The sequence below is a fragment of the Anser anser genome, assembly GCF_964211835.1.
Source record: "Anser anser genome assembly, chromosome: 2".
NCBI lineage: Eukaryota > Metazoa > Chordata > Aves > Anseriformes > Anatidae > Anser > Anser anser.
In genome coordinates this window covers 127883462-127896517 of record NC_139721.1, presented here as the reverse complement: position 1 = coordinate 127896517, position 13056 = coordinate 127883462, and the positions used below count along the sequence as shown (strand labels likewise).

At 42.5% G+C, this 13056-nt stretch overlaps 2 long non-coding RNA genes across 3 annotated transcripts in view; one reads left to right on the top strand and one right to left on the bottom strand.

Annotated features, from left to right (window-relative positions):
* LOC310894433 overlaps positions 1 to 13056 on the top strand; it is a 70388-nt gene that overhangs the window by 10563 nt on the left and 46769 nt on the right. The window lies entirely within an intron of this gene.
* LOC310894432 lies at positions 2427 to 12382 on the bottom strand. Of its 2 annotated transcripts, XR_014579902.1 has the most exons (4): positions 11096 to 12382; positions 9229 to 9355; positions 5108 to 5202; positions 2427 to 3219 (listed from the first exon to the last, which is right to left on the bottom strand). It is a non-coding gene; the product is annotated as an uncharacterized lncRNA (long non-coding RNA). The 2 variants fall into 2 exon arrangements; XR_014579903.1 differs by lacking the exon at positions 2427 to 3219 and having other exon boundaries at positions 4724 to 5202.

Here is a 13056-nt window from a genome sequence, read left to right as displayed (position 1 = left end):
CGGAGCCATGCTCGGACTTCGCCCCAAGCAAAAGATGCCACCTCTAATATAGGGAACTGTCACAAATTTGTTTTTTGTCATAAATGAAGCATGGGGCTGCGGTTTAATTTTCCTCACTGCCCTCTGTCAGGTAATAACCGTAAATATTGTCCTGAATCATTAAGTCACAACCTGAAATGTGATCCTGCCCAGTTCCCAATCAGACAGCCATCTGGAAGATGAAAGAAGTCTATTTTCGTTGCAGAATGATCCAGACTCTAATTTGTAGTAACAGTCTTAACAGGCTGTTTCGGAGACATTAACCAGAGACTGGTGGCGGTTACTCAAGGAGGGGGCACTACGTGCTGCCTACAGCACGCGTTGTGGGCAAAATACCCCATCGCTGCTTTGAGTTTCTGTGGCTTTTCATTTGAGGGCCATGTCTCTAAATGGGCACTGGTTATGTACCCAGGGTGGCTGGAAATATATTACGTCGTAAAAAATGCCAACACGTCTGTGGGAGACAGAAAATGGCATTTCCACAGAGCTAGCAGTGGAACCGCAGGTCGTATAAATGCCTCCTATCTTAGGGTTAATTCCATGCTGAAAGCAAATATTTTATATATATATATAAATATATTTATACATACATATAGCTTTTTATTTTCTGGCTACTGAAAAAAGTGTTTCCACCATCAAAGTGCTCTTTTACTGCAACAGCAAAATACCTTTTACTCTGTTAAAAGCTCAGAAGAAAACCAACTAAGCGATTACGTGGCTGAGCAAGAGCACTGTCAGTCGAGAGCATTTCACTGGGACCACTGCCCCCTCCTGATCCATACTGCCTTTCCCTGGGGAGGGACATCAAAGCCCAGCTGGGCTGCAGTGGTGCAAGAAGAGCCAAGTAGACAAAGAGGGAAGCTCTCACATGGCCCCTGCCTGCCAGGATGCAGGGGTGCGGTGTTTTAATTCTCTCCCATTGTCCCCCATTGCCCCTCAACAAACACCACAGAGACTTGTTCTGCCCATTTGTAGATTTAGGAGCACGGCCTCTCCATCAGCACATGTATGCCAGCCTGTGACTTGCATGGGTAGGCTTAAAATTAAGCCCAAATTAGGTGACTTCAGTACGCCATATGAAAAAGCTACAGGCTTAATTCTGAAAGACAGGTAACTTTGTCATAACTCTCCTTCCATTCACTTCAGAAGAGGGATGTAGAGATGTCTCTCTCATTCTTAAACGGTGATGAAAGCACAGTGTTCAGCCTGTCCTCGTTCTCGCTCCCTCGCTCCTGCAGACCTGCCAATTAAAGATAGATGCAGAGGCACAGAAACGCAAGTGCATCTGACAGCAGACATCTCTCAAGCAGAAGTTCAGAGGGGTGATTGTTTGGCTGAGTCTCCTATTTTCCTTGATGTTTTATCATCCTGGGTTATGTTTCCTTTAAGGCTTACAGAAAGCATTTGCTATAACAGATGTGTGTGTGTGAATGAGCTTAGCCCAGAGGTTTGGAAATGACCACACAGGGGTCTCTTACAGGTAGAGATAACTGAATTAGCATCTTTCTGAATAAGCCCTTCTGTTTTTCTAAAACACTGCAAGTTAGAAGTGGTGTGGAGAGAAGATAAGGAAAAAAATAAATGCTGTTTCTCTGCGTCTCTGCACTGCAGATGTACAACATAGCAGGACTGTTTACCAGCAGGTAGGATTGAAGTGTGTCTTGCACAGGCAGGAGAAAAGGGAAAGAAAAATAAGGATTTTGTTTCCTGAATGTTGCTGCTGAGGAAGAACTATACCCTGCCATATAGCCTGCATCCTGAGTAACAGCTTTAGCTTCAGCCTGGTGCGAACACCCTTTGCTCTGGCTTGGGTTATTCTTTGAATGTTGTGTTCCCTGGGACACACCAGAGCACACCACCTTAAGTATGCATGGGTGTCCTGCACATTTCCTACCAGATGCTGAATTACTGGTGTTCTCATCTAAGCTCCCCAATGGGAGGACACAAAGAACCCTCTGGGTGTGTTTGCCCCACACCTCACCGCATGGGGCTCACCACATCTACTATTTCCATCCCAGCAGGGCATTAGCTAGGATCAGCAGTCTCTGGTGCTCAAGGCTGCATGTGTCAAATGGAAATCTCCATTCTGGAGCTGATACATGAATAGACAAAACAGTCACACAGCAGGAGAGAGGAAATTCCCTACCGAGTTCCCACTTCCCAGACCAGAAACTGATGGAGGAGTGACACCCTGGATGCCCAGGCACCAGGAGAATTGTCCATCCTGACCTCCACAGTGCTCATGTTCAGCCATGGAAGTGAAGAGGTCTGTGGAAGAGTCATACTTGGACCCATATTTCTATGACCAAAAGACTGTTTTCCCTTCCCTATTGAAAAGTAAATATGTCTCCGCAGCAGTCACCAAAAAACAGCAGGACCACAAAACACTGAAAGCTTTGCCCGGTATTGCATTTCCAGAAATAAGTAAAGGAAGCTTTTTTTTTTTTTTCCATTATTTTTAAATGTGAAAGCCTGTGTGCTATACTATTACAGTGCAATGGACCGCAAATTAAATTGTATCATACCGTGTCCGGTAAAAAATGTCCATCACAGCCCTTTGAAATTGTTGGTGAGTTTTTATTTAGCTTTTTTTTTTTTAAGTCACATAATTTGGACAAAGCACAGTTGTGATAATAGGGAGCGTGCTGGGTCTTTCTACATTCCATGGCTGTAATAATGAAGCCATTAAATTACTAGGTCAGAGGCCCCAATTCGCAAAGAAATAATACCAGTTTATTATTTCTAATCTTATTATGTTAGAAAATTGTCTTGAGATGTAACGTCAACCTGTACTGGCTGAAGTATTGATTATATTAACCCAATGCTCATGGATAATTCAAAGAGCTTGATTTCATCTAATTTCTGTAATTTTTAAAACAGTCCAGCCCAATTTCTTTATGGCAAACTAATCCAGAATTATTTCTATAAATAATGAAAATGTATTATAAGATTTGCTAGGAGTAAGCCAATAAAACATTTTGTGTGATGGCTAGCAGAGTGGGAATTTAATCCTTTTCTTCTTTATCTTTCTTGAATCATGAATCTTCTTTTTCATTTTTTCTCCCTTTTTAATCTTCCATTGTCTCTTTGGGAAATATATACCCATGTTTTTCAGAAATATCCACGGACTTGCTTTGTTCACCTCTTAACTGAAATTGATAGGTCCTTTGATGATTTTACCTAAATAAATATAACAAACAATATAATTTCATCTCTGCCAAATTTGAATCTTGCCCAGTTTTGTACAATAGATATACAACTAAGGGATACAGAGTAAAATTCCAAAAATCCCAATATTGCTTGGTTCCTGGAGCAAATTTTTTAAAAACTTTTAATTTGCTCTGAAGTTTTTAAGAAATATGTAATAGTGGATATGTGTGCACAAGTGATGCACATACTCTTATACTTGCAAGTACACCTGGATGTGGTCCAAAGCCTATTTAACTCAATGGGAATCTTTCCATTACTTCATTGAGGGCTGGATCGAGCCCTAGGGGTGCTGGTTGATTTCAAATATTCATTTTCTAGGGTTCTTTTTGATCCTTCCCACTGACCTTGCTCTGTACCACTTCCCCAGTTCCCTTCCAGAAACCCCAGCTTGAGAAAAGCTGTGTTTAGGGATTTTAATCTGCCTCCTTTTCTGCCTCCATCCCTGTGGCTTTCCTATCAAAGCACTACATGCATTAAGAAAATTAATGTGACTTAAGTTACTGAACCAACCTGAAGGCTAGTTCACTCAAAAATATTTCCTATACGGATATTTATTAGCTCAGAAGACATGTGTGGGCAGAGTGTGTTATTTAGTGACCTGTAATGCCCAAATAATGATCACAATAAATCAGTACTCATTACTATGTAAGGGAGGTCTGGATCAAGTGACTCAATAGGTAATGAGGTCTAATTTAGTGCCATGGTATTATTTTACAGAGTATTTGGGGTGGGGAGGGGTGGGAGGTGGGAAGCTGAGGCTGAAGGGGGGTCTGGTTACCTCAGATTTCTCGTGTGATGATGAGCCTCTAACTTTGGGCAGTTGTTTCAGCAGGGTGTTGGAGGTCAGGCCTTTAATTGCTATTGGCTGCATTTGGCTACACTAAGTGAATAAATATTTCAGGTCTGGACCTCTAACACTGGGTTAAATAGAGCAAGACTGGGACTAGAATCAATATAATGGGATGTAGGGAGCGGTAAAAGAGCACTGAGTTGGAAGATAAAGAATTGAACTCCTTTCCTGGGGGAGCTCCCTGAGGTCCCCCTTCTCCTCTCCACCAGGCATCGAGGAAGCCTGGGGGCACCAGAGGTAGGCTCCTTTACAACCCTCATGCACATCCCAGGAGCAAGCTAGACCTCACACACGTACATCTTTTGCAACATGTTTGCTCCCTGCCTCCCAGGTTCAATCCATGTCTGGAGGTTTGCTGAATATCATCAGCTAAAATTAATAGTGGGCATGAGGAGGTGAGCTTGCCATCATCGGGGTCTCCAGGTAAAGTTGTTCGGAGCTGAAACACTTAAAAGTTAGTAGATCTGTAAAAGTTAATTGTTCCATCTTCTGGAGCAGCCTTGAGCGATCCATGTTGTGGGAACTGACAATATGGACACAAAGCTGAACTCTCCCGAGCTGTGAATCTTTGAATTTCAGGGATACGTGGGACTGCCTTGGGCACGTAGGGATCCAGACCCCAGCAGCCAGGTGCTGGGCTCTCCTTGGGATAACTATTCAGGGAAATAATGGGATATTCTTTAGTGTGAGTGGAGCCAAACTGTCATCCACAGAAATGCATACTCCTTCTGGTGGAAAAGAGCCTCTGCCAGCTCATCTCCAAGCCTCTGCTCACAAACAGTATACCTGTTATGTCTGGATGTTAGGGAGTGATGAGGCCCGCGGGAGACGTCAGTACAAATCCTGCCTGGACGATTCAAGTGGAAACTAAAACATTTTCTACACTCTAATACCTGAAGGAGCAAAGAAAAACACTCCAAAATGAATTTACATCCCAGCTTTCCCTTCTTTTTGCCCATCTTTCTTTCTCCAGACAGACAGAGTGAGAAGTGGGGAATCACTCAGTACCTTCAGTCCTGCTCTGCTTCAGGGCCAACCCGTGTTAGATGGCTTTGAACAGATGCAGCAGAAAATCCCTGTCTACCTCCAAAGTGTTGAAAGGCCTGTGAAAATAAAGAAATAAATAAAAAGGAGAAAAGAGGTGAGAAAAAAATGAAAGTCCTGAAATTAACTTGATGTGTGGAAAAAAAAAAAAAAAGAGAGAGATGGTCAAAAGCAACAACTATGTAGCAGCAAACAGCATGTGCAGAAGAATATCATGTTTCTGCACATCTCAGAGCAGGAATAAGGCATTTCTCTGTGGTGGGCATCATTTTAGATGGGAAGGAGAGCAGACAGACCCTGGGCTGTAGGTCTGAGAGCTCTCCAACCTCCTGCTGTGGCTCCTACACAGGTTAACCGCTTGCACTGCACAAGGCAGGTTCCAACCAACAAGCTTTTCAAGCCTTGTCCACCAGCATTGCTACAACTATTTTTAAATCCCCCAAGAAGAGCTTGCCACTTAGCAACTGCCCTCTGATTTCCTAAGAAAATGGTATCTGTGTAATGATGCACAATACCAGAACTCCTGTCTGTCAGTGCCTTCCCTCCTCTCTCCCTCCACAAACTTAGCCACAGATTTTAACCAAATTTGACAGAGCAGTAGGAGTCTTGAAGACATGAAATTCTACAAATTTCATTAGATAGTCAGCCATGTAGAGGAGACAGGTCCCGGTGGTGCCCATGCTGGCAGAAAGGCTGCCGAGTGAGCTCGACCACACAAACTCAGAGGGAGCAGACATCAGCGAATCCACAACGAGAGAGCTGCTACAAATACTGCAACCACAAGAAAAGCCTCGTATTTCATTAGACAGCAAAGACTCCAAACACAGACTACAGAGTCACTGGAAACCAGATTTTCATGGGTCTTACTACTCAGAGCTATTTGACGTTAGTACTTTATGTTTACATGTACAATCTAGTGGGAATCTACAAAGCAAATAAATAAATCCTGGGGAGACTGAGGCACTGAGAAAACTCCAGGACTACAGATAGCATACAGAGGATTCATATTCTAGCTCCTTTCCCATTCCCTTCCTCGGCCTTCAAGCCCTCCCTCTACTCTTTTGGAGGTTATCTGGACACTGGCAACTTGCAGGTTATGGGAATGGTTATGTGTCTGATAATACAGCATTATTTTTGGCATTCTCTCCTTCATGTTTTGGAATAAAAAGGGGCTCTTTTGTTCTAGGTGTGGGTACAGGCTGAAGTGAAATACCCAAAGGTCTGGATATCTCTTTGAGTTGTCCAGTCAGCACCGGTTTCTTACCGTCTGGAGGCCTTTGACACAGCAATCCATTATTTCTTGGTTTAATTCTTTATGCACGGCTTTTCATATTGATTACCTAACATCATTAGTTTTGGTCATTCCATACAAGAGACAATGGAAAGATCAATTTTAACCATATGAGCTAAAGGAACTTGCTCTTAAAGCATCCAGGGACTGGAATCATTTATCTTCTGCTCTCTGAATCATAAATCTTTTACAAGTGCAGCATTAGATTCATTGTTTGCTACAGACGCATGTGATGTAGTTGGGGATCATTGTAAAAGTGTCCTACATTGCACTGTGAGGCTGTACCCATAAAGCATATTAATGTACAGCATTGTCATGGAAATTGTCATGAGTTGCTGCAAAGAGCATGGTTTTCACAAGAGCTCTGCAAATCATTGATTTTTTTTAATTTCAGTGGCTGAAGTGGAAAGAGAGGATTTGTTTGTTAGACCTAGAATGGAAAATATTTGCCTTCTCAACTAATCAGAAACTGTTTTGCATCCAAGAAAATGTTTTGTTTCAGGCTTTTTTAGTAAAAGTAAAAGGGAATTTGAAAGGGAGGAGCTGGCCTTACAAAGGGATTTCAGTAATATTTGCAGAATTGTGCAGAAAACAGGAGGTAGTCCATTTACCTGCAATAACTAGGAAGATAACTATGGTTAAGGCTGTCAGTGCAAAATATGGGAATGTGCTGTTTAGGGCCATGTCTGCCTGTTTAGGACCTAGGAAAGAAGGGGACATGCCGTGCTACAGTGTCTCACTTAATCACATTCATGAAAGCTGTATTGCTTTTCAAGACACTTTATACAAATCAAGAAGAAGAAGGTTTTGAGCCTTGAACTCTCACATCCTAAGTCCCAACCACTGGGGACAGATGAACGGAGTGGAAAGACAAGATACATCTACGTTTCTGCTCTGAGCCTGTACCAAAACTTTCCAAGCAAACTTTAAAACAAATCATTTATCACTCTTGTGTAACCAGCTAGCAGTGTCCAAACTCTCAAGGCAAGAGTGGAGTGGGAGAAGCCATCGTCGGAAAGTTCAAGCCTCAATGACACGAGCAAACAGAGCTCTTCCACAGCATTGTTACCCCCTGGTTGGGGCTTGTCACTGCCAGGGAGCACGATCACAATCAATGGGCCTACTTCTGACCAAGATCAGTGCTGTACCAAAAAAAAAAAAAAAAGAGGAAAGGTATTTTTGTTGTTTCTGACCTAAGAAATAGTTGTACGGACATATCTGTACATGTACAAGGGTTCTGACCTCTCCGAGGCATCTGATGCAGTTTTGCAGTCTCAAGAGGTCTGAGTCAGATTGCTTCAGAGTACCATACAAATCTGAACTTTCAGATAGTTCACCAAACAAATGGATGAGCTGGAACTCTAGAGATATTTCACATTCAGAAAGAATCTAAAAAGTATTTTTTTTCCAACTGAATTGAAAATGAGTTGTTTATTTAAAAAGAAATAAAAAAAGTGAACATTTTTAGACAAGAGTTTTTATTCTTCCCCAGATTTTAACTGTTCTACTTGGAGCCTTTCGGGAATTTGCTGTCATGAGTCTCCAGATTGTCAAGTGCTGAGGAATATAACTGAAAAATAACAGTCCCTATAAGCCCCAGCTGGGTTGATCTCTTTCAAAAGCCTCCAAAGTCATGGTGTGCCTCTTCCTTTACAGAGAAGTAATATCATTTTAATAATTCTACAACTCTTACAAAAGACCCATTAGAAATTTGGGGCTTTTAGACTTTTCAGCCAATGTTCAGCTAGTGTGATTCAATGGTTTTTTAAATTCCCTTCAAGAAACCTATGCTGAGTCACAAAAACTGAAGACCTAGGAGGCAATGAGAGTATAGCATGGATAAAGAGGTGATAAAAATAACAGGAAAGCCTCAAAGCTTTTCCTTTATCATGGACTAGGATACTTAAGAGTGTAACTTTCCTCCAGCTGCATATATTTCATTTCTTTTTTTCAAACCTCCTAAGGCAGTGACTGGTAAAATAAACAGACAAGTGTAATGTTGGAAGAAAAAAAAAAAAAAGACAACCAAAACTAAGGGTTGAGATCACACAACCACACCTTCTGTGGAAACCAATGGGTAGTATGGGAAAGCTGCATGTACAGTGGTTGCATGGGGTGAAATAATGGGGGAGCTAGAAGAGGATGCATAACGTGGCATTACATGACCAGAGACAAAACCAGTGTACGTGTGAGCAATTGGAAGGACCCTCTACAGCAATGGCTTGCAGGAAAGGTTTTTGCCTGGGAAATACTGCAGTACTCTTCGCTTTTGAGAGACTCAGGCCTTTTTGTAGAGCTGGTGGTGGTGATAGACAATGCCTCATTCATTCCCAGTAGCAGTGTGATTACAAGACGGAGGTTTGGTGAAAGAAACAAGTACGTGGAGGGCAGACCCTGTGCAATCCACACCTGGAGCAGATAATAAACTACCTGGCTCTTGGGGAGAACATTTTATTCCAGCGTGGCTCAAGATGATGTATGAAACCACCAAAGATTACAGTCACTGATGTCTTGGGAGTGATTTGATGTTTATGGTTAACCCTAACATTGCTTTTGTTTATAGGCACTATTTCTAGAGTAATCTTATCTTGTATGGCTTTTATGGAAACAAAAACTATCAGGCTACAGCTTTTATAGTGCAGAGAGTGACATGGATTTGATTTACACTTCATTACAAACCAGTTCTACAAACTTCGCTAAGATGCATAGCTCTTATTTTCCCACTGAAAGCTAGAAAGGAAATGAGACATTTCTGAGCTTGTGTATGTGACTGGATAATTTGTGTCAGACTTACCTAGCAGCATCTCTGATGTTCACGTTTCTTTGAGCATCAGAATTTCAGCCTGGATAACTCCCCCCATGAGCAGGTCAGTTCCTCCGTGTTACTCTGACATGTCAGGGTGTTCGTCTTACAGCCTCTCCTTTAAAAATGGAAATAGAGATACATGTTTTCACTCTTCACGTATTGTTGTGATGAGTGTTGGAAGCACAGTGAGTGATACAGAAAAACCACAGCTGCACCACCAAAAGGGAAGGAAGGGGAGCACAAAATGGAGCATATTCTGCATGTTGCCATGGTATTGGACTCCACAGGTCCCTTTTTTTTTTTTTTCCCAGGTATAGGCCTATGTACCCTGCTTCAGGGAAGCCCTGAGAAGTGCAATATATATTGCTGTATGGGGCAATTAACTTTATCTCCTGCTGAATAGAAGGGAAGCTTTTGAGGTGAGCTTTGGGCCTCGCAGAGTCCAAAGGATTTCCAGGGAAGTCCATTCCCATATTAGCCCATCTATCTAACTGTCAACACATCTGAAGAAATGTCCAGAAACCCCATGTGAAATCAAAATGCTGAGCAGCAGTCAGGCCTACAGCAACACTGAAGTCCATAAGGGGAAAAAATAATACTTTTACCTTTCAAGGAAAATAATTAATTTCTATGCATCTGTTCAAAGCAAGAAAAGACAAGAAAGAAAATCTGTATTTTTTACAGAGAAATTTTGTGAACTTCCTAGCAAAATCAGCTTTCCAGAATGAAATGGCAATTTCCCTGCTGTGAAAAAATCCCTTTGGGTTTCCATAACCAACTTAAAGAGAAAAAAATAAAATATTATTTAGATGTTTTTATTATCTAAATCACTGGGGAGCACCTCTGAGGGATCCGCTTGGGAAATCCAGACTTTCCAAATGCAGACCTGAACCATCCCAACACCTTGTTAATGCTAAGTGTTATTTGCATCGCAGCAACACGAGGCCACAGTGGAAGAAGTAGCTCCAAGCACCAAAGCACAAGCACAGGAATGAAGCAGGAGATCCTTTTGCCTGGAGCAGGAGGAGGGATCTCCTACTTGGCAAACCCATCTTTGCTGCTGCTTGCTACTGGCCCTGGGAGGAAACAGTTTTGTAGGAGGGGGTGCTGGAAGCATTTTGTCCTGACTGAACCTGAAGCATCAGAGGCGAATGAAAGCAAAGCTCCACAGCTGAACTTTATAATATACCATGTTACATAGCTGTTAAACCCCTTCACTACTGCCTGGAGGCTGGGAAATTGTTACTAAACCTATCCACCATTTCACCATTAGAAAGCTACTTGTTCTCATTGTACCTAGCACATGCTGCAGCTGCAAGGATCTGGCATCTCTAGAGGAGTCACAAGGCTGGGGAAGCACAAGGTCTGTGTGCTCAGAAACAGCCATCCCTGGTGCAATTTCAGTGCCTCATCCCTGAGAGCCAAAATGTTATCTGAAGGGAACCACTTGGTTCCTCCAAAGTCAATGCTATCCAGGGTGAAATTTCCATTGCTCCTGATTTATGGCCCCTGGATTCTCCTCTGTGAGCTGAACAAGGCTGGTGTATCTTCAGACCCACTGACACTCATGGTCCTGTATGGGTGCTGATGGATGGCTGGGGGAGAGGAAGAAGGGAGAGGTTGGCTTTCAGAGCTGCTTGAGTATTAATAAAGTTGGGAAAAAGGAGGAAAATAATCCTGCAGCTAGAAATCCTGGAATTAACTGAAGAAAGTTTCAGGTCTGATTATGAAAAGCACAGGAGGTGAGCGTTTCTGGTTGCTGTTAGCATGCAGCAAATTGAGGTATTGTAGTTTTATCTGTTACTAGAAAAGCCCTCTACTTTAAGGAAAAAAAAAAAAAAAGTAGGAGCCCCACCGTCTCATTTTTAACAAGGACCAGCTGAAAAATGAAGGCAAGCAGCACACAGACCATCTTATGTCTGCCAATTCATTTCCTGGCCCTGAAAGAAAAAAAAAAAAAAGAAAAAAAAAACGAGAGAGAGAGGGAGAAAAAAAAATCCTCTTGTTTCCTCTCATGCAGGCCAAACATGGCAAAGCACCAGGGGAATTCTGAATGGAATCAATTGCACTTGTTACTAACTGAGTTTTCTTTTATTCTTATATTACCAAGGCCTGGATATTCAGCTGCAAGCAATTATAATGAAGAGTTACTGAGTAATGGTTTCCAGATTGCTCCATGATGGGGCATTAATTGAAAGGGACAATTTAAGAGCTTAGGCCATGTAAATGCATTTCTTATTCTGTCAGATTGAGAAATTTCTGACTACAAGAGGCTGAAATGCTCGGAACTGATAAAGACTTAATAGTAGCCACTTAAGTGAACATTTGGAAAAGGGATTTTACATTTAAGGGATCAAGAATAATTAAATAAAGTAGAGAGTCAGGGTTTTATTAGGAGTCAGAATGTGCATGTTATCAGCAGCCTGGTAATTCCCCTCAGAGGCACACAGCATTGCAGGGGGGAGATGACAACGGGGTTTGGCGCGTTATCGTGCCGTCTGATCTCGCATCAGTCCTTGATGCTCCAGAGTGAAAGGCCCTATTGAGTCCCAAAGAATCAAAGGCACAACTCCCCATAAAGTCAGCAGGATGAGTTTAGAAGGATAACATTGCATTGCTGATATATCCAGTCTTTTCTAAATGCCAGTTAAGAGAAAGCACTTCCGTACTGATTCCTGATAGAGCTATTGGCTTCAAGTGTAACAGAGGAGAAACGAGATTTTTAATTCTATTGCAGCCAAGCAAACACAGACAAAAAATATCCCTTGGAATATGCTAGTAAAACCTGGGGTTATTTGTTTCAGTGAAGGGATGAAGCCTTGGAATTTGCAAGCTGTCCAAGAGATACTATTTTCAGTATGATATAACCAATGTTTCAAAGCTTTCATATAAATATTTTTTTTCTTGCACTTAACTATGAAATCACGCCTTTCATTATTTTTCTTCAATCAATATCTGATTATCCTGGCAATTGCTATAGATAATACAAATGAGAAATGCATTTCACCCCAGGTTAGTAAGTCTTTCTAATTTTTTCATGAATTCACATGAAACTGAAGATAGCTACTGCACAGGAGAAATGTTTTCTTTCCCGCAACATTGAGACACTTCTAGGAATAATTCTGGGAAGAAGGAGGGGGAAGGGAGTTTATGCCTTGGACTTCTGTCATTATCTAGCTTGAACAGATGGAGGCTCAGGCACTTGCGATTAAATCACTGAAATGAAGACGGACACCACTGAAATGGTGGTCAGTCATTTGCTCGATCCTACGTGGCAAGCAGCCCCCCTGAAGCAAGCCACAGCCTGACAGAGAGCCATTACTGGGATGCCTGGGGTTGCAAATATAAACAGCGTCAGAGTGGGTGGTCAGCTCAGGTCAGGCTTGGGGTTGATTCACAGGCACTAAATTAATCCATAAAGGGGATATTGCTAGGACACAGTGTGGAGAGGGGGGAAGCAGGGTGCATGCCAGTTATTGGGCTCTTACAAACGAGAAGGCCAGGCAGGAGTCTGTGTTCCACCATCTGACACAAAAGAAAACTGGAAGTGAGGGCAGGAGGGAAATAACAGCCCTGCTCCACTGCATGGCAAAATCCTCTGGGCTTCCCTGGAGGTCTTCCTCCCAAAGCCCTCTTCCCCACCATAGCCCCATGTCATGCCCTACGTTCCCCCTGGTTATGGCTCAGGGGGGCTGTCCCACCTCAGGACCTCCATCCCAGCTGCTTCCCTGCCTCTTCCCAGCTCCTGTTCACCCTCAGGATGGCAAAACCCACCCTTGCCTGCACTGCTGGGAAGCCCTGAGTGAGTGCAGTGCA